Source organism: Anarrhichthys ocellatus, unplaced genomic scaffold (assembly GCF_004355925.1).
Source record: "Anarrhichthys ocellatus isolate YVR2014 unplaced genomic scaffold, GSC_Weel_1.0 scaffold79, whole genome shotgun sequence".
NCBI lineage: Eukaryota > Metazoa > Chordata > Actinopteri > Perciformes > Anarhichadidae > Anarrhichthys > Anarrhichthys ocellatus.
In genome coordinates, this window is record NW_022280109.1 from 101,464 (window position 1) to 122,213 (window position 20,750).

Here is a 20,750-nt window from a genome sequence, read left to right on the forward strand (position 1 = left end):
GTCTGTGGAACAATACTTGTGCATATCAAATCATGTTCTGAGTTTTTGTCTTGAACATTTTGATTTTTAGGGACCGAGCAACTGACATCAGGGCGCGAAGGCCCTATTGAGATCCAAAGGATTATTAGGGCCCGAGCCCGAAAGACATATTGTTCTTCTAATGTTTATTATTATTATTATTCTTATTAGGGCCCGAGCACCGACAACGTCGGGCCACGAGGACCCGATAGGAATTATTATCATTAGGGCCCGAGCACCGACGTAGTCGGAGCGGAGGACCTATTGTTCTTCAAATGTTTATTATTATTAGGGCCCGAGCACCGACGTAGTCGGAGCGGAGGACCTATTGTTCTTCAAATGTTTTTTATTCTTATTATTCTGCGTCTTTCAAGGGGAAAAAGAGGTGCTTGGGCTACACATCCATTCCTCAAAATTTGCACAAAATTCAGGATCGCCACGAAACAGGAAGTTGTTGTAACTCGGCCGTACATTGTCTAATCTGCTCCAAATTTCTCATGTCATAAGATCCTGACCCTGAAGACATCTATATGACAATTTAGAATCATAGTAATAGCGCAACCTAGTGGCAACAGGAAGTAATAGGTTGTGTACTTTGACACCCTACTGCTCACAGATTAATCAGATCCCTCTCCATTTTTTTCAGAAAAGCCTTAAGACCTTGATAATGCGTCATTGTGAAGATTATAGGAAGTTGTTGAAGGGCGGCGACGTGGCGGCTTGGTAAATTTCGATCCTTCGCCGTGAAAATAAACTGATGTAATTCGACTCCACATCATCAGATCTTTACCAGATTTCACATGTTTGATGAGACTCCAGTCCTGTTTTGTGCCTCTGACATGGATGTTTTTTAGTGTCTAAACAACTACAGCATAATACTGTTTTTAGTCCATGTTTCTATTTTAACATAGTTATTCTCACTTTTTTTCATTGTTTGTCCACGCATTAGGTGTCAATATTGTATAACCTTTTAAACTTTAATCTTACATTGTTTTTAGGTTTATCTTGTAAACATCTGCCTTTGGGACTACAGATGAAAAATAGCCTTTTGGCTAACTCTGGCACATTTGCAGAAATGTTTTTATTAATGTGCACTGTCCCGTTCAAATAAACCAATAAATAAATAAATAAGACATCTGCAGGCCAATTTTGAATCATAGTCATAGCGCCACCTACTGGTAACAGGAAGTTAAAGTCTTTATACTTTGGCTTGTTTCTCTTAGTAAGGAAAATCAGATCAAAATCAAATTAGTTCCACACAAATGTAAGAAGTTCATGAAGCTTTTGATGTTTCGTCGAATGCTGTTGCCGTGGCGACGCAGTCTTCGCCATGATAAACGAAGGTGCTTTTGAGAGGCTAAAAATGCTCGAAACATAAGCAAACTTGGCATACACATTTAAAACCTAAAATGTAGTTACATATTATGGTTTTAATGCTTCAGAGTGGCAAGTCGGCTCGGCTCGAAAGCGCCCCCTACAAGATTTCTCCAATGCAGCCCTCGCAGTACGTTTGACCTAGAGGTATGAAATTTGGAAGGAACATGTGGACTTAAATTAAATAGATGAGAATGATGAATCTGATGTTTTTCAGTAGTTTGTCTCATAGACTGTTCAGTGAAGCCTTACACCAGCCCAATTTGTTATGATTTGACCGTTTGACTACATAGATTGTGACTTGGGCCGAGGGCAAAGTTTAACACCTCTGAGTGGGCTGTGTCTGAACAGAGTGTAGGCATTGATGAAAGGTTGCAGCTGCTGTGTGTTTCGCTACACAGCCCATGAAGACATGGTGTGAGCTGTAAATGGAGTGTGCCAGGTGTTTTTATCAAAAGTCTGTAGTCAGCGTTTTTGCTGTAATGCCTTAAAGCTGGGTTAGACAATTTTGGAGAAACACAAGTATCCAACTGACAAAAACCCCAGCCTCTCCCTTCCGGCATCCCTCTAAAGCAGGGGTCTCAAACTCATCTTCACTCTGGGCCACATCAGCATCACGGTCGCCCTCAAACGGCCGGTTGTAAATGTAAGACTGTGTAAATGTAACTACTCCTAACATATTGGTAAATAACTGTCTGCATTTGATTGTTTATTCAAGTGTAAAAATATTGTACATGCAGTTATATAAATGTAAAAATATATTTAAGCACATTTCTGTTATTATAACTTAAATCCTTTTAATTTAGGGTTAAGAAATCCACATTACTCTATCAAAGATCAAACTATTAAAGAAAATATCAAAGACAAATATCAAACAAGTTACTACAATAACTTTGTTCAAAGCTTAAAATCCTTTCAAGGGTGCATTTGCACAATCCCACGTGAAGTATTTCATGTGTTGTAAAGCCACGTTTAAAGTAGTCTTCAATGTACTCACAATACATTTCCATTTCAAGTGTACAGTAACCAGCCAAAGAGCTGCTTCTGTGACTGTGTGTTTAAGTATCTCAGAATTCTGACTTTCTATGATAATTTTGACTTTCTATCATAGTTATGACTTTTTATCATAATTATGACTTTCTATCATAATTTCGACTTTCTATCTCATAATTTCGACTACGGGGATATTTTTATTATCAAGTCTAACTTTTAATTCATTTTTAAAAAAAAATTTTTTTGCTGGCAGATTCGTGGGCCATATAAAATGACGTGGCGGGCCGGATTCGGCCCGCGGGCCTTGAGTTTGAGACCCCTGCTCTAAAGCCAATCCACCAAAACACATGAAAGCATACTGCCTGACTGCTGCTGGAGGACGAGTCCATGAGTGAGCATTGAGAAAAAGAGCGAAGCACATCGTTGATCACTGAATGTATCCTATGTCCCCATGTGTTTTTCACATGTAAGAAAAACACCTAACATTATCATGGAGAACATAAACAAGGTACGTATTTTTAGTAATCACAGCTTCCTTGGGGAAGACTCTGGTCATGTACAATGGAGTCAATGAGCACTTGCAGGTAGGTAGGTAGACACGCAGGTATTTCAGTCTATAGACAGCGAAGATACCATATGTTTTTCTTTTTTTGTGAGAGATTTAATTTATTGATTGCTGTCGTGTGAGAATTTAAACAAATATGGAAAAAATGTTTCTAAATTAAACTGCCTACCCATGCTTTAAAACAAGCTTTACCCTTCTTGCAGATTATTCTTTACAAATCCGGAATTGTGATCCATAGCAGCCATTTTATACACACATTTTAACACAGTTGATTGATCAGATCAACACTGGTACGGTTGTTTTACACATGTAGACATTCGAGCAGTGTTCTCTGGTGTCTTAATTGAAAAAAGGCATCGGGATCTGTTGTACTTATCCACGTTACTACGATTACTTGCTGCGCTGCTGGCTTTTCCCACTTTACTGCCTTTAGTGATCAGACAACACAAGCAGTAATTAAGTGACTGCAAACATGATTACTGTCTGTTTGTGTTTGCAAGGGCTTACCGACCATTAAATGAGCCCTAGAAAAGCTATCAGTGCCTCCAGCTTGAAAAACACTCTTAGCAGCATTGGATAAAATGCTGATTGATTTGATTCTCCTTTGATGGTATTGAGTCTTTTGGGTGTCTCAATGACATTCTGAAAAAGAAGAATTGTGTGTTATGTGTATTAATCCTCTGTCACATGCTTAAGTAAGATTTATATGGTGCCATCCAAAGGGAAACAAATAAATAAAAGGTAAATAGCGCACCAGTGGATCTGTCCACTAGAGAAATAACTTGTTTTCCAGCAAAGAAAACGAACTCCTGGAAGAATATCAAAGGGGAACTTTACACTGCAGAGCTGTGTTCTGGTGGGAGTTGTTGCAGTCTTGCATAGGGCATTAGGCTGCATACCAGCAGGGACTAAATTCTGGACAGAGACAGCAGCAAGGTCTCATTGTAGCAGTTTTTAACTTACTTTCGTTATACTTGATACTTTCTGTTTACATGCACCTCAGCTGATCATGAAACAAGACTAAAGTCCCCTAGTTCCACTAGAAACCACAATACACTGAAAAACAAAACCAGAAAGCATCCGGAGAGACAAGCAGGTGACTTATATAGACATTTACAGTTGTCATGAACAGGGTAATTAGCTATAACAACCTAAACATAATACATACATAGCAGATTCTTGACAGTCCCGGGACTGCCCAATGTGTTTTTAGCACATCACGCCAGGCTGACGACAGCTTTTCTCTCATGGTGACTGAATTCATAACCACACCCGGGTAAATCTCTCAGGTCAATGGAAGTGAACAAATTGTTGGGACACATACACTCCAATGAATGTCTGAGTGTCAGCATGTGAAAAAAAGCTGCTTCATAATACTCCTGTTGAACAGAGACAGGTCCAAAATCAGGTTTATCCTGTCGGTTTTTGTTGGTATGAGAAGAGAAGCTCTGAGAAGCGAGACCATAGCGGATGATGCCTGGCCAGCAGCTACTGCTGATAAGACATATACACCTAAGAAGGCTGTGAGCAGGTGCTGGTTGTTCTGCCGCCATCGCGATGCCTCTCAGATCTATGCCAGATATTATAATGCCCGTCAGGTAAAAAAGTGCCTTAGCCCATCGCAGCGGTCCTCATCCGTGATGAATATTTAACTTAAAATGTTTGACTTTTAAAAACTTTGAGTAAGTGTCTTGATCTGGCTTGAATGCAACATCACAACCAATACTTTACAGCAGTGATTCTCAACTGGTGGGTCGCTAGCCTTTGCCTGAAAAATAAAAATAATTAAAGCTGTGAGCAGCGATGAACGGGCCCTCGCACCTTCCCGCGTCTCGGGGGTACTGGCGGGACGCCGGCAGAAGCGGCCATAAATATCTGCGACCATCAGACAGCGTGCCCACAAGTTAGACATATTTTTAATGCTTGGACTGTGTGACGCTGGAAATTATGTAGTGCAAATATTCCACCAGTTCCTGTATCCACTTTGTGGCGCTAGAGAACACGCGCAAACATGAATTGTGTTGCTCTACATCAAGTATAGACCACATCATGTAAATGTCATAAATCGGATTTAGTTTGTCACATAACGCTGTCTTCCTGTTGCCAGTAGGTGGCGCTATGACTTTGAGTGAAAATGGCTTGTAGACATCATCAGGCCATGACTGTTATCAAATATGGCAAGTTTGGGACATATTTGAGCAAGTTCAGTGGAGTTACATCAGCTTGTTTAATAGCGAATCACCTACAATGGCGGCCACGTCACGGCTACGTCATTCTATCAAACGTAAAGCTTTGAGTAACTTTTAATTGCAAAGGTCTTTAGATTATACTGACCAAATTTGAAAAGGATCTGACAAAGTCTCTAGGAGGAGTTCGTTAAAGTATAGCGACTAGAAATCATGGGAATATTCACACAAAAATCAAAATGGCCGACTTCCCGTTAATTTTAGAGCATGGTCCCAAGACACTTATTTTTAAGTCTTCATGTGATACATGTGTCTACCAAATTTCATACATGTAGGTCAAACGTAGTGCTGGGGCTGCAATTTTGAATATTTGTAGGGGGCGCTATCGAGGCAATTTGAAAGGGTCAAGCCAAAAAGCCATATGAAATATTTATTTCCATCACCTATGACACCTGTGCAAAGTTCCAAGGCTTGTTGAGCATCCTAAGTCACAGAAAAATAAGCTTAATTTTTCATGGCGAATGACGCGTTGCCACGGCAACAGCGTTTAACGACAACTCACAATAGGGGGCGCCAGCGAGCAATTTTGTCATGCTCGAGCATTAGACCCATAAAATATGCTCACCAAATATTGGGGTGTTGGGGACATGATAAAGCCCCAAAAAAGGCATTTCATTCGAGAGAATAATAATAATAATAATAATTAAAGCTGCGAGCAGCATTGTAACATAACAGACTGTCAGTTTACTGGGATGGGATTCAACTCCCTGCAGTGTCCTGCTGATTGTATTTGGACTTACATGAAAGTTAACAAAACAGTAGTGCCATTTTCTTTTACTTGAACACTTTAATTTAACACTGTTTTCATTTTAAGTTATTCTGCAACTTTAGATTGTAGTGTGAAGCATTCATTATAACGTTTAACCTGATTCTCATGTAGAAGCTCTGGACAGATCATTTATGCTAATGCACACCGACAGTGGCTTGACAACCACTTTTATCTAATTTCTGCTCTCCAAGCATCTTACTATGCACATATTTAGATCAGAGAAGTCTTTTTCTCATGGTGTGCCCACAAACCCTTTCAATAAGGTCAGTGTTTGGGCCGCTGCAATTATAGAATTCTGCTTACGTCCGTGCTTATCAGTAGGTGGCGCTATGACAATGAGTTAATATTGGCATGCAGAAGTCCTAAAGCCATGACAGTCAACAAGCATGTCAAGTTTGGGACAGTTTTGACAAAGTACAGTCGAGTTACAACAGCTTGATGGATGATGGTGAACCATGTAAAATGGCCGTCACACCATATCCATGTCGTTCGATGAAACCTAAAGCTTTTAGTAACTTTTAATCGCTAAGGTCTTTCGATTGTTCTGACCAAATTCTAAGCTGATCGGATTAATTCCCTAGGAGGAGTTCGTAGTACAGCACCTGGAAATGGAAAAAAAACACGAGAAATTCATACAAAATTCAAAATGGCTAACTTCCGGTTGGGTTTAGAGCATGGTCCCAAGAGACTTTATTTTAAGTCCACATGTGATACATGTGCCTACCACATTTTGTAAATCTATGTGAAACGTACAGCGAGGGCTGCTTCGTTGAAATTTTGTAGGGGGCGCTATTGAGCCGATTTGCCACTCTGAACCAATAAAATCATATTATATAACTACATTTTGGGCTTTAAATGTGTATGCCAAGTTTGCTTATGTTTCGAGCATTTCTAGCCCCTAAAAACACCTTAATTCTTCATGGTGAAGAATGCGTCGCCACGGCAACAGCTTTTCACGAAACAACAAGCTTTGAGTAACTTTTCATCACAAAGGTCTTTAGACTGTACCAACCAAATTTGAAGTTGATCTGATTAATTCCCTAGGAGGAGTTCATTAAGGTCCAGCGCCTGGAAATGACAAAAAACGACACTAGAAATTCATAAAAAATTCAAAATGGCTGACTTCCGGTTGGGTTTATAGCATGGCCCCAAGAGACTTTTATTTAAGTCCATATGTGATACATGTTCCTACCAAATTTCATACATCTAGGTCAAACATACTGCGAGGGCTGCTTCGTCGAAATTTTGTAGGGGGCGTTATTGAGCCGATTTGCCACTCTGAACCAATAAAATCATATTCCATAACTAAATTTTGGGCTTGTAATCTGCTTGCCAAGTTTGCTTATGTTTCGAGCATTTTTAGCCTCTCAAAATGACCTTCGTTGTTAATGGCGAAGACTGCATCGCCACGGCAACGGCGTTCGACGAAACATCAAAAGCTTCATGAACTGGCATTATGAACTTCTTATATTTGTGTGGAACTAATTTGATGTTGATTTGATTTACCTACTAAGAGAAACAAGCCAAAGTATAAAGACTTTAACTTCCTGTTACCAGTAGGTGGCGCTATGACTATGATTCAAAATTGGCCTGCAGAGGTCTTCAGGCCTGGAGTCTAATCAAACATGTGAAATCTGGTAAAGATCTGATGATGTGGAGTCGAGTTACATCAGTTTATTCGTTCATGGCGAAGGATCGAAATTCGCCGAACCGCCACGTCTCCGACCTTCAACAACTTTTTACGATTTTCACAATGAAGCATTATCAAGGTCTTAAGAATTTTCTGACAACATTTTAGAGGGATTTGATTAATCTTTGAGGAGCAGGATGTCAAAGTACAAAACGTACAACTTCCAGTTGCCACTAGGTGGCGCTATTACTATGATTCGATATTGTCATATAGATGTGTTCCAGGTCAGGATGTTATGACATATGAGAGATTTGGAGCAGATTAGACAATGTACGGCCGAGTTACAACAACTTCCTGTTTCATGGCGAATGGTGTTTTTTTGACGCCACGCCACGGACACATAGTTCGATAACTTCTTGATCTTTGAGTAACTTTTCACTGCCAAGGTCTCAAGAGCATACTGACCAAATCTGAAGTTGATCGGGTTAAATCTCTAGTAGTAGTTTGTTAAAGTATGACGCCTTGAAACGGTCCAAAAACGTCATAAAATTCAAAATGGCCGACTTCCTGTTTGGTTTAGAGAAAAATTCCAAGAGGATTTTTTGTACGTCCCATCACGATCCACATACCTACCAAATTTCATACAGCTAGGTGAAACCCAATGTTGGGGCTACTCAATAGGGGGCGCTATCGAGCCAATATTTCATACCGCAGCTGGACACCCCAATCAGACTGCAATTTTCGCAAATTCTGGCTTGCGTGCCGAATTTCAGAAGTTTTCCACTATCCCAAGCACCTCCTTTTTGCGACGAAACTTGCAACATTTATTCACCTCTTCACAAAAAATACTGTATCGTGCTATTAAATTACGGTAGTCTGCTGTTATTGTTAATTGGAGGCATTAACTGTTAATTTACGGCATTAAGTGTTAATTTACATGTGAGGGATGAACATTTAATGTTACAGTTATTATGAAATACTGTAAGATACCGTTGAAAATTCACCGTAAATTTACAGCAATTCATTACAGTTGTATAGTGCTTTTCTAGTCTTTCCGACCACTCAAAGCGCTTTCACACTACTTGTCATAATTCACACACTGACACACCATCAGACTATCTAACATTCACACACCGTAGGCACAGCTAAGGGAGCAATTTTGGGGTTAAGTGTCGCATCAACATGGACTAGCGGAGCCGGGGATCGAACCACCAATCCTCCGATTGAAGATAGTAATATGATTGAAAATACTCTCCACTTTGCCACAGTCGCCCCAATGAAGAAGATTAATGTAAAACTGTTTAAAAAAGTACTAATGTGATATCAAAGCAGTCTTTTAAATCTAATCTTGACAAACCAAAGGTTTCTCAGATATTTCTGTCTGCCACAAGTAGGGCATTGTAAATCTATTCGCTCTGAATTATTGATTTGTGTGGCTGTCAGGAAGCTGCTTATGTTTGAGCTGAAAGGTGGAGGGGGTCAGAGGGCTGTCTTGCTTTACTCTGTTGCTAGCTCTGCCAGTCATCCTCATAGAACATATTCATCTCCATTCAATATGCTGTCAACGTTCTATCCTTGTTCACACAGCATATCCCTGAGCTCATTACCCTGCCAGCATATATACACACACGCATATTCACACATAAACCAGAAGCCCCGGTGCACCAACCAAAAAACATACATGCTTTGTTTCATTATTAATTTGATAATGTATTCATTGCATCAATAAAACATGGCAATGGGTCTGGTAACTGATGGAGCAATCCTGACTCAAATGAGGATCAACAAACAGGGTTTGTAGGAGATCACCATGTTCACGCAGGCAGTGAGACAAGCAGTGGCATTCAGACATACATCCAGTCTCAGCTACAGTACACTGCGTATTAAGACACACATACTTGCAGTCACACACTCAAACACTAAAGAGACACCAACACTTGCAGGCAGATACATTAAGTTATCTTTATCTCTCTCTGCCAACAACCCACGCACACACTTGCACTTGCAAATTAACACTTCTGCTGTTTATCATCTGATTCAATTAAAGCCGTGGAGGCGAAGGGATCAGAGCCCGTGGGACGGCATTTTAAATGGCCACTAACGAGCTGAGGTTCAGCCACTGACATTTAAATGAGAGTAATGAGGCTGCTTGTCATCAATACCAGCCACTGCTCTTTTTTCATTCTGTTGCTCAACTTTGTCTCTTTCATTTTTTCTTTATTTTCTCTCCTCCCATCACTCTCTCTCAGAGCATTCTCTTGATGGCACTTGAAAATGCTCCATCTGCCTCACCTTCCATCCCCAGCCATGATATTCAATTGTCTTTCATTGTATGAATAAAGATACATCTTTGATATTATAACCAACAAAAGCTGCAATACCATTAGTGGCCATAGGATGGAGGCAATTGCCTTTATTTAGCAAAGTCTTTTTACGTAGCTTGTATAAAACCGCTAGCAGTATAATTGCATATCCACTGAGATAGTGTAGTTAAAGGTAGAGTCTCTACATGATGTTAAAAACAGGAAATATTGAAAAGAGACCCCTCACTCTCCATGAGTGAGGGGTCTCATCATCTCATCTCATTCTCATCTTTTTCTTCAACATAACTCAATGTGACTTTATTGAATTGTAGGGCTGTGTATTGGCAGTATCTCACGATACGATACATAGTGCGATATATTGCGATACAATATATATTGCAATTAGTGCTGGGCAACGATTAAAATATTTAATCGCATGGATTTTTTGCGATTAATCGCGACTGATCGCATTGTTATGGCAAAGTTCAATAATGAATTCAAAAGTAGTGTATTGCGCACTTTTGTTTTAAAAGTACTGCTATATGAACAAAAGGGCAATAACATTTGGTTCACGAGATGCAGGTAGCATGTTTTATACTTAATGTGAATATAATTCATACTTTGTTGGCATCTTATTCTGAAAACCGGATGTTCGTCTGAAGAAACCGGATGTTGTCTCATGTTAATGTTTCCGCTAACTTTCAAAGTCCTTTGCTCGCTCCCGAACTGTGCCGTTTAAATGCATTTACTGAATTTCAGCATATACTGTAGGTGCACTAAAATTACTGACTATAGGATGTTTGCTGGCTTTTATCCCAGTTATTGTTAACTTGCCCAGCACTAATTGCAATATATGAAAACGTAAAAATAGGGCTGAAAATACAACTTAGTCTAATATGTACATCATATATTGATAACTTGGCACACAAATTGCATCAAAACTACATGAAAAGGTATTTGCAAACTTGCCGTTAAAAATTATATGAAAATAAAGTGCATATTGTATTATGTCATTGTGTCACTGAACACCACAACTTTTAATTAAAATACATACTGTATTATTCTCTTATGATGTCACTGACCACTCTTAACTTAGATGCAGATGCCATGAACATCATATGAAATAAAGTGAATTAAGTAAAGTTGTCAGTCACTATGGCTGGGTCCTTCCCATTTATGTACTATTCGTCCAAGTTCAGTTTTCAGTACCTCCGCGATGTTACAGCCTGTATGACACTTGTGTCGCGATGTGGTGTGACCTAATCATAACATTCGACTCTGTGATCTAGTCGTCCAACATCGCACTTCCGTGCAGGAATGAGTCGGGATCACATTGTGCGGCTCTACAGTTTACAACCTTTTGCTTGTGAGACGCCATGTTGTGATTTTGGCCGGTTCATGCGACAGGCCTTATGGTGCGTTCACACCAAATTTTTCAACTTCGGCGAAAAAATGCCGTGACGCTGCAGCGCAATAGCCTATCAGTGTTGAGATGCTCCTCCTGTCATCACTGACTGCCGTTGTTGAATCGGGAAACAAATACTGTAGCCGTCTGTGTTCACCCAGAGCTCTACGATACCTCATATCAATAGAGACCGGACCAAACTATGTGTGTAAATCAGTGGCGGGCCGTGCATTTTATACCTGGGCCTTCACTGTTGTCCTGCAGCTGAAATACCACCTTATAACCACATGATGGCACCACAGCTATTATTAGTTTCTAAGGCTGTAACTATGTACGTAGTAAATGTACGTATCTATGTACGTACCGTTCGGTACGAGACTTACAATACGTTTGAATAGTACTAGAGCATTTGGAAAATGCAGAAGCTCATATTCAGGAAAATATAATGTTTTCTGCGCTCATGGAGGACAGTGGTTCTCAGCTGGTCTGGCTGTGAGACCCACCATCACTACTTAATGACAAGTCGCGGCCGAAAGAGATCGTCTTATGATTTTACTTTCACAACTTGAACATTGTAGTACTGCTCTGCAATGTCTTTCCTCGTCTCAGCCCCCTGTGTCATGGTGTGTGGTACATTTCACTCAGTCAGAATGCCCATATTTGATTGGCTGAGCTGCATCATGTGATGTGATTCACTACCCGACTATGCCTCTGCTGTTAAATTTCGTTTCATGATAGTCACGTTCTTGCCCACTGACCAATCACAGCACACTCTGCACCTCGCGGCAGAGCTACACATGGACACTGAGCTGCACGTAATGCTGATGTCATTATAGGCCGGCTAGCAGGTGCTGACATGTCAAAGAATACGCCCAACATGTCAAACTAAAGATCTGATTGGTTGAAGAATATGACAATCAACAATATCGTCCCCATTCACTTAAACTGCAAAGGGATTCACTTGTGAGTCTGCAGGCCTCGGGCCTCTCTTCTTACCTAGAGACACAGAGGTGAAATCTGATTGGATAAAAGCTCTACTGGAAGCAGAGCAACTGAGGAAGACAGTAGCTGTGCAATGAGAAAATAAGATAATGGGAACAATATTTTTATAAATTATAATACATGTAGTGTATTTAAGAAAAATTATAAAATTATAAAATAGATATAGCTTTGTGATTCTGTTTAGGCCAGCAGAGAAGGCCTTGCAGGCCCTGACGGCCCACCACTGGTATAAATGTGTGTGTAAACCATATGGTACAAACAATGAAAAGATGCTGCAGTATTTACTTCTATATGACGTTATGTTGAGTGTTGATGGAGCTGCTACAATGCTAGCTTAGCTTAGCACTGATCGATCCGAGCTACAAGTATTTTAGAAGTTATTTGCTTGTCGTCTTGCGGAGAGAACTAACAAAACATGAATTCAGACTTTTTACAAATCGGCATCATTACGTAGTTATTTCGGAGTCCCTTTTTGTCGGTTTATTGTAGTTAAATCACAGCCAGATCAGTTTATTTTGTGTTCATACAGCTGTAGTAAACAGCCGATGTGTGGCTTGCTAGACACAGTGAATACACCTCGATAAAATCCACGGAGCTCCTCCGGACTATGTTATGAGCCCAGACAAGACGGCGTTTAGTTTCCTGTGATATCTGGGTCTTCCACAACACGTACTAAGCAGAAATAGAGGTTATTTTGTTCATGGTTGATGGCGGACAGTTGAACGGCTTTCAGGGTGATAAGCCACGCCCCCTCTCAGAGCGAAGGAGGATGAAACAGGATGGAAAAAAAGAAGTATTGATAGTAGTCACAGACATATCAATACACTATCATTTAAAAAAATATTGCTATAGTAAGCGATAGATTTTTTTTTTTTGAATTAGTAGTAACCCAATATTAAACTGAACTGACAGGTCCTACATCTGTACACATTCTCACAATAAGGTATAAAATATATGCCCAATGTGTCTTTCTTCTACAAGTTGTTCCCATGATTTGAAGTTATCAGCAATTTTAGCAACACAATGTTGTAATATGTAAACTTGTTAAATGAGAATAAAGTTGCATCACTGGTATTATTATGAAAAAAAACAATTTGTAAACTAGAAAATGTGATTATCTGGTCAAGAAAAGTCTCACCTGGGGTTAAAATTGAAAGTGCTACCTTAAATACATTAGTAATAGTAGTAATAGTAAAAGTAGCAGAATTCTTATTATTATTGTATGTTGTATATAGCTTATTTTAAATGACTGGAGCAATGTGTGGGTCAGTATCTAGCCGAAGAACACTTGGATGGGCGGTGCATACACTCTAATACAATATAAAATCCACAATAAAAATGTAGTGGTGAAACCAGTCGCTAACAAATTACACATTAAGAGGCGAAACTGTAATGCAACATAAAGACACACACATAGACGTAGGACAGGAACGATTAAGAGGAATTGTACCAATGCATAAAAGAGTTTTTCCTTATGCAATGCGTGAGTGCAAGGACAGAGGATGTTATATGTTGTAAAGATAGAAAAGTGCACTAAGGCCAATTTGTGATTTATGAAATAAGGATATAAGAATAAAATTGAATTGAATGAGAAAATCGTCACCACTCCACTGACTCTGGTTAATTAGACTATCTGGCTCTACTTTCTCCATTTTGCTGCTGTGAAATATGTGAATCTCTGTGAGGGCATCTGGGAGTATACCTGACAACACAGAGAATATCAATAATAATATTAATATTTGCAGATGCGGAAGCTAACATAGCATAGCTGTTAGCTTAGCTGTTGTCAAAGTGGCAGGGCGTCATTCCGCCTAAAATCTAATTACACCTGCAAAGCAGAGTTGGACTGAACAGTTTCCCTTTACATCCCTGAACTGACAACGACCAGCCAAGCTCAGTCAGCGCTGCAGTATAACCTCTGTTACGATTATGTATCAATCATCTCTCAATGGAATAATGGTATACAAATACTAGCCTACGATCACGGCAACACACTACATATTGTCTGGTGTCCTGTAAAGCTCTCTTCTCTGTTCATCTCCCTGACTGTGAAGATATTAGTCAAAGCCTGATGTTTCAGTTGGCTTAAAAATCTGCCACAACTGGTATGGAGCAGGAAATGCTCTACTGTGTTTAGTGAGTTTCAACCTGACACCCAGTCCTGATAGTCATATAAGAGGATTTCTTACTCATCTGTCAGATGTACAAAGCACATATACAAAGAATTTGCATCCCTCACAATGTACTTATACAGAAATAAAAACAAGAGCTAGGGACATTGACAACAAAGCTGGACAGATAGAAAATAATCAGGACTGTTTTATTCTAAGGTAGAGGAAAATATAAGTATTATTATGAATATATAAAAAAGCAAAAGAACGGCTAAGGAGCTCAGACATCCGGATGGAGCTGGGAGCTGCTGCTTCCTCTCGTTAAAAGGAGCATCTGAGGTAGTTCTGGCATCTAATCAGGATGCCTCCTTCATGCATCCCTTTTCCGGGCAAGTCCAACTAGTAAGAGGTAGACTCGAACACGCATGAGGGATTATATTTCTCGTCTGGCCTGGGAATGCCTTGGGGTTCCCCAGGAAGAGCAGGAAAACTTTGCTGAGGAGAGGGATGTCTGGAATACCTTGCCTGTCATGAGGCTGCTCAGACTGTCTGCTGGAGGCAGCGACAGACCTGTCTGGTGTACAAACACTAGATGCACATACACGTAGTCTGGGTCAGGGAATAAGGGTGCTTTCACACCCAACCTGTTTGGTTCGATTAAACTCAGGTCTGTTTGCCTGGTTAGATGGTTTTGGCTGGTTTGAAAGCCGTCAATCAAACCACGGCGGACCAAACAACCAATCCGAGACCAACTGTAAAGGTGGTTCTGGGTCCGCTTTCAAGCAGGTATTTTCCCTGATTAATAGGTCAAAAGCTGCTATGCCTATATCCAACTGTGTAATTTGTCAGCTCATTAAGTTGATTGTGTGACAGTGATCACACAGTAATAAGCCCCAAATCATTACTGTGCAACGTTCGCACCAAGGAGCGTGCAAAAGGGGCTTTTGTACAGTCCTGTCTATACCCTAGTCATTATTCATAACATCGATTTGCAGTCTAATAATACTAATAATGATTATAATCAGTTATTTCTTCGTGAGCACGTGAAACCAAAGTAAAAAAAATCATCAATAACTTCACAATCACCCCTCTTGTTTCGTTTGAACTAAAATGTAACCATGTAGGATTTTTACCATTGGTCCGGACCGAACTAACTCAACTGCAGGTGCAAAAGCAGCCTATTTGTCTTGCTGTTAAGCATGTGTGTGCCTCAAACAGAATAGTGGATCTTTTCTTAATCGGTCTTTCCACATGATTGACTGACGGACAAGTGTCTTTCTACTGCCAAACTCTTCATTATCACTGCCAAGAATAGACACAGTAATGTGTTTGTTAGCGATGGATTTATACTTCCAACTTCAGTGTGTTGCAGTCCCACTTAGAGATAGGTCAACAGCATTATAACAAACTTAAATCTTAGCCTTACGGAATTAACAATTAACTACAGCTGATCTAATCTGCCATTGCCACTGTCATTTTAACCAGCAACAGTCAGCTAAAAGTAAAAAAGTATGCGCTCTATACTGTATGTGTCCAACTGTTCTATTCTTAATGAAAAAAGTGAGGCGATATAAATTAAGAAATTAATTAGCATCCAAAATTTAACAAATCCAGGTTCTTTGTCCATTGAAAACCAGATTCAAAATGGAAGCAGCGATGGAAGCCCATCCCTGGTCCTATTGTCGGTATCTCTAGTACAGGTTTGGATTTCAAATTCAGTGTTGGATGTCCCATTTCAATAGCACCACCACAACACTATGTGCTCACACCCTAAAGTATGTGTTAAAATATTCTCATATTCTCACTTTGTTGAATACGATGTAATAACAACACAAAGGTCTGCTTTGTTTAGTTATTTTTATTAGACTATTGCCTTGCAGTTATTTATAGCAAAATAAATCCTCCACTCAATCATTTATATATGTGGTGTTACTGAATAGGAAAATATTGCTATGCCTTTTCTTCAACTGTTGCTTTCATTTTTAACAGTCTCCAGCAGTAATGCCTTAGCTATGGGGCCTTTATAGCTATGCTGTAACCCCTAAAGCTGCACTAATACATATTTTACAAGAACAATAGGTTAAATGGCTGTGTGTAAGGTCAAATGGATTCCTGGTTTATTAAATCAGAGGGAATTATCAACCAATTCTGCTGTTCTACTTAGCTCTACTGAGCATTTGAGCATTTTCAAGCTTATTGATGTGTTTTATGGCTCTCCACTTCATCGTTGTGTTTAAATCTCACAGCTCTCATCAGCATTGTTTCCAGCTGCAGCGGGCAGTAGTTTTCGGTGACAAAGTTCTGATAAAGCCACTGTACTTGCCCAGCACCAAACAGCAGACAGACACAGCTAGCAACAAGCTGATGAGCGAAGTGGAGAATTTAGCAACTAAACCCTGAGCCTGAAGGAGAGTCAATATTGGACTTCCATTAGTTGGCCAGAAGCATGACTCTTCTGATATACATTATATATCTGAGATCTCTGTAACCGCCGCAGTGCAACTGAGATAAAAATAAAATCTGAAACACTTATCTCTTTCCAGAAATGCTCCTGTTACTCTGGATAATCCTCTGAAATCCCTCTCAGCACTTTTCACAGATTTTGGTAACATCAAACTAACAAAAAATCCTTCATGCAAGATCAAGATAAAAAAGATATAAAGATAAGATAATGCAATTCATGAACCTTCAAAAGATGCATGTTATGAAAATTCAAGTTAAGAGATAAGATGAGATAAGCTAGACTTTATTGTCCCGAAGGAAATTTGTCTTGGACACATACAGTATTTGCTGTTAAAAAATACAAAAATAACAGTGCATACATACAGACTGTTGTCAGTCCACATGCACGAACACACAGTACCTACAGTACATGCACAGTAGCCAACAAATAAATTGTACACTGCACATCGCACAACACACCTGTAGTCATCGTAATAGTGTACATAATACTGTATATACAGCAAGGGTAGAGCAGCCTCATCAACACAGAATCATCATAGAAAGTACACGTGTACAGTTAAGGTAAAAATCTGCATTACAGGGGTTTGGCTCTGGCTAGCTTGCCATTTCGGGCTTTGATGGACAGGGAGACAAAGGAGTTCTTAAAGAGGTTGAGCCTGCACTGGGCGACTCTGAAGCGTCTGCCTGAGGGAAGAAGCTGGTATTCAGGGTGGAGGAATTGGGTGGGGTCTGAAATAATCTTCTGGGCCTGTCTGATGATAGTTTCATCAAAGCCTGGAGTCTGGAATGCTGTCTGACTCCCATCATTTTCATGGCTCTTTGTGTTAGCCGGGTGATCTGGGCTTTCAGCTGTACACTGAGGTTGCCAAACCAGGCTGAGATGCCAAACTGTGTTGAAGAAAATCATCATATAATTTAGGATTGAACTGAACACATTTGGATTCACAAGTAAACAGTTTATATAGCTTGTTATGTTGAACACACTGGGTTTCATAAAAACATTCTTAGGAAGAGATTAAAGCACCAGACAAATTGTAATCGATCACCCCTATTTGTATCCAAACATTTCCCGTAAACGAATCGTGTGTTATCTTGACTCAAACGAAGTCATGAGAGCATGACATAGTGAAGAAATCAGATGTGCTCTGTTTGTGGTTCAACCCACTTGTTTGATTGGTGGAAAGTGATGTAAGGGGGGTAAGTTTTGACTATAAAAGTAATCTGTGAAAAGTAATACGTCGGATTTGTTTCGATATGCTGAACTTGTTGATGTTGGCGTGTATGCATTAGGCAAGGCAAGGCAAGTTTATTTGTATAGCACATTTCAACAACAAGGTAATTCAAAGTGCTTCACATGAAACCATTAAAAGCATCAGGCAAAAGAAAAGGAGATTTAAAAACAATTAAGAACATTCATTGAAACAATAAAAACAGTGTAAGAAATAAAATACAGTAGTAAAATGCAGAAATGCAGGAAATTGATTAACATATTAATTGAATCTGGTTCAATTAAAGGCAGCAGCAAACAGAAAAGTCTTCAATCTTGATTTAAAGGAGCTGAGGGTCTCAGCAGACCTGCAGCTTTCTGGGACTTTGTTCCAGATATGTGGAGCAGAAAAACTGAACGCTGCTTCTCCATGTTTAGTTCTGACTCTGGGAACAGAAAGTAGACCAGTCCCAGACGACCTAAGGGGTCGGGATGGTTCATAAGGTAGCAGCAGATCAGAGATGTATTTAGGCCCTAAACCATTCAGTGCTTTATAAACCAACAGCAGGATTTTAAAGTCAATTCTTTGTTTGACAGGAAGCCAGTGCAAAGACCTCAGAACTGGAGTAATGTGATCCACCCTCCTGGTCTTAGTGAGGACTCGAGCTGCAGCATTCTGAATCAGCTGCAGCTTTCTGACTGACTTTTTACAGAGACCTGTAAACACACCGTTACAGTAGTCCAGTCTACTGAAGATGAATGCATGGACAAGTTTTTCCAAATCCTGTTGAGACATAAGTCCTCTAATCCTTGATATATTCTTCAGGTGATAGTAGGCTGATTTTGTAATTGTCTTGATATGGCTGTTCAGGTTGAGGTCTGAATCCATAACTACACCTAGATTTCTGGCTTGTTTGTGGGTTTTAACATCAGTGATTGAAGCTGAGCACTGACTTTCAATCATTCGTCCTTGGTACCAAAAACAATTACTTCTGTTTTATCTTTGTTTAATTGAAGAAAATTCTGGCACATCCAGTTGTTGATTTGTTCAATGCAGCCCTTTTATGGGATTATAGTCCCCTGGTGACATAGTTATGTGGATTTGTGTGTCGTCTGCATAATTATGATAACACACTTTGTTGTTTTCCATAATCTGAGCTCGTGGAAGCATGTAGATGTTGAACAGAAGAGGCCCCAGTATTGAACCTTGGGGAACACCACATGTCATTTTAGTCAGCTCTCATGTGTATTTAGCTACAGACACAAAGTATTCTCGGTCCTTCAAGTAGGATTCAAACCAGTTAGGTGCGGTGCCAGAAAGTCCCACCCAGATTTTTAGTCTTTCTAGGAGTATGGCATGGTCGACCGTGTCGAACGCAGCACTGAGATCCAGTAATACTAAGACTGAACTTCTGCCATTGTCTGTGTTTAAGTGGATGTCGTTGAAAACCTTAACAAGAGCAGTTTCAGTACTGTGGTGCTGTCGAAAGCCTGACTGGAAGACATCAAAGCAGTTATTTACGGCCAAGAATTTGTTCAGCTGTTGGAAAACCGCTTTTTCAATTATTTTACTTAAAAATGGGAGGTTTGATATTGGCCTATAATTTTTCTTTGTTGCGGAGTCTAAACTAGCCTTCTTTAGGAGCGGTTTAATAACTGCAGTTTTTAGGGCTTGTGGGAAGACACCTGAGAGAAAGGATGCGTTTACAATGTGTAAAAGATCAGTGGTCATGCAGTTTGAAATATTTTTGAAAAAGTGTGTTGGTAGAATATCCAAGCAGCAGGAGGATGACTTCAGATGTTGTATAATGTCTTCTAGGCTTCTACGGTCGATTGAATGAAATTGTGTCATGATATTTGAATGGATTTTATTTAGAGAAGGGGACAACACATATCCTGTGGTTGGTGTGGAGGCACTGACTGCTTGTATAATTTTCTGAATTTTGTCAGTAAAAAAGGAGGCAAATTGATTGCATGCCAGGTGGATTGGAGCTCAGCAGCTACCGATACTGGAGGGTTTGTTAGCCTGTCGACGGTAGCAAATAAGGCGCGTGTATTGTTATTGTTTTTGGTTATGATGTCAGAGAAGAAGGACTGCCTTGCATTTCTAAGTTCCAAATTATAATTGCGAAGTCTCTCTTTATAGATGTCACAGTGAACCTGGAGATTAGTTTTTCGCCACCTGCGCTCAGCTTTCCGACACTCTCGTTTCTCTATTTTGACCAGCGTAGCATTTCTCCAAGGAGATCTTTGCTTACCCGAGACAACCTTCACTTTAGTGGGCGCAATTAAAACACTTCCCGCTGGTTGCAACTTCAATTCGCCGTCTCTTCTCGTCATTTTGCCAAAACATAATTGGCGCCCAACGTGTGTTCGAGGGTACTGGTCACCAATGTAAAATCTGTGCTCAGAACAATGTGCGGAAAAGCATAAAAACACCAGTGGGACACATCCCAGTCCCAAAAGAGCCGTTCAAACACTTAGTCATGAACTACGTAGACATGGTTAAAATATTTATCATATAATACTATTTCAAGTATAATAAGAACTATCCAATAATGTATCATCAAAGCAAATAATAACACCAGACGTCATTCCTCTGACAGACCTTGACGTTCCAAAGAACCTCACTTTCACTGACTGTTTTGAATCACAAGGCACCCG

General features: G+C 39.9%; 1 protein-coding gene across 5 annotated transcripts in view; it reads right to left on the reverse strand.

Annotated features, from left to right (window-relative positions):
- The window catches only part of sorcs2 (sortilin-related VPS10 domain containing receptor 2), a 294,082-nt gene that overhangs the window by 91,699 nt on the left and 181,633 nt on the right, over window positions 1–20,750 (reverse strand). The gene's annotated exons all lie outside the window — the stretch shown is intronic.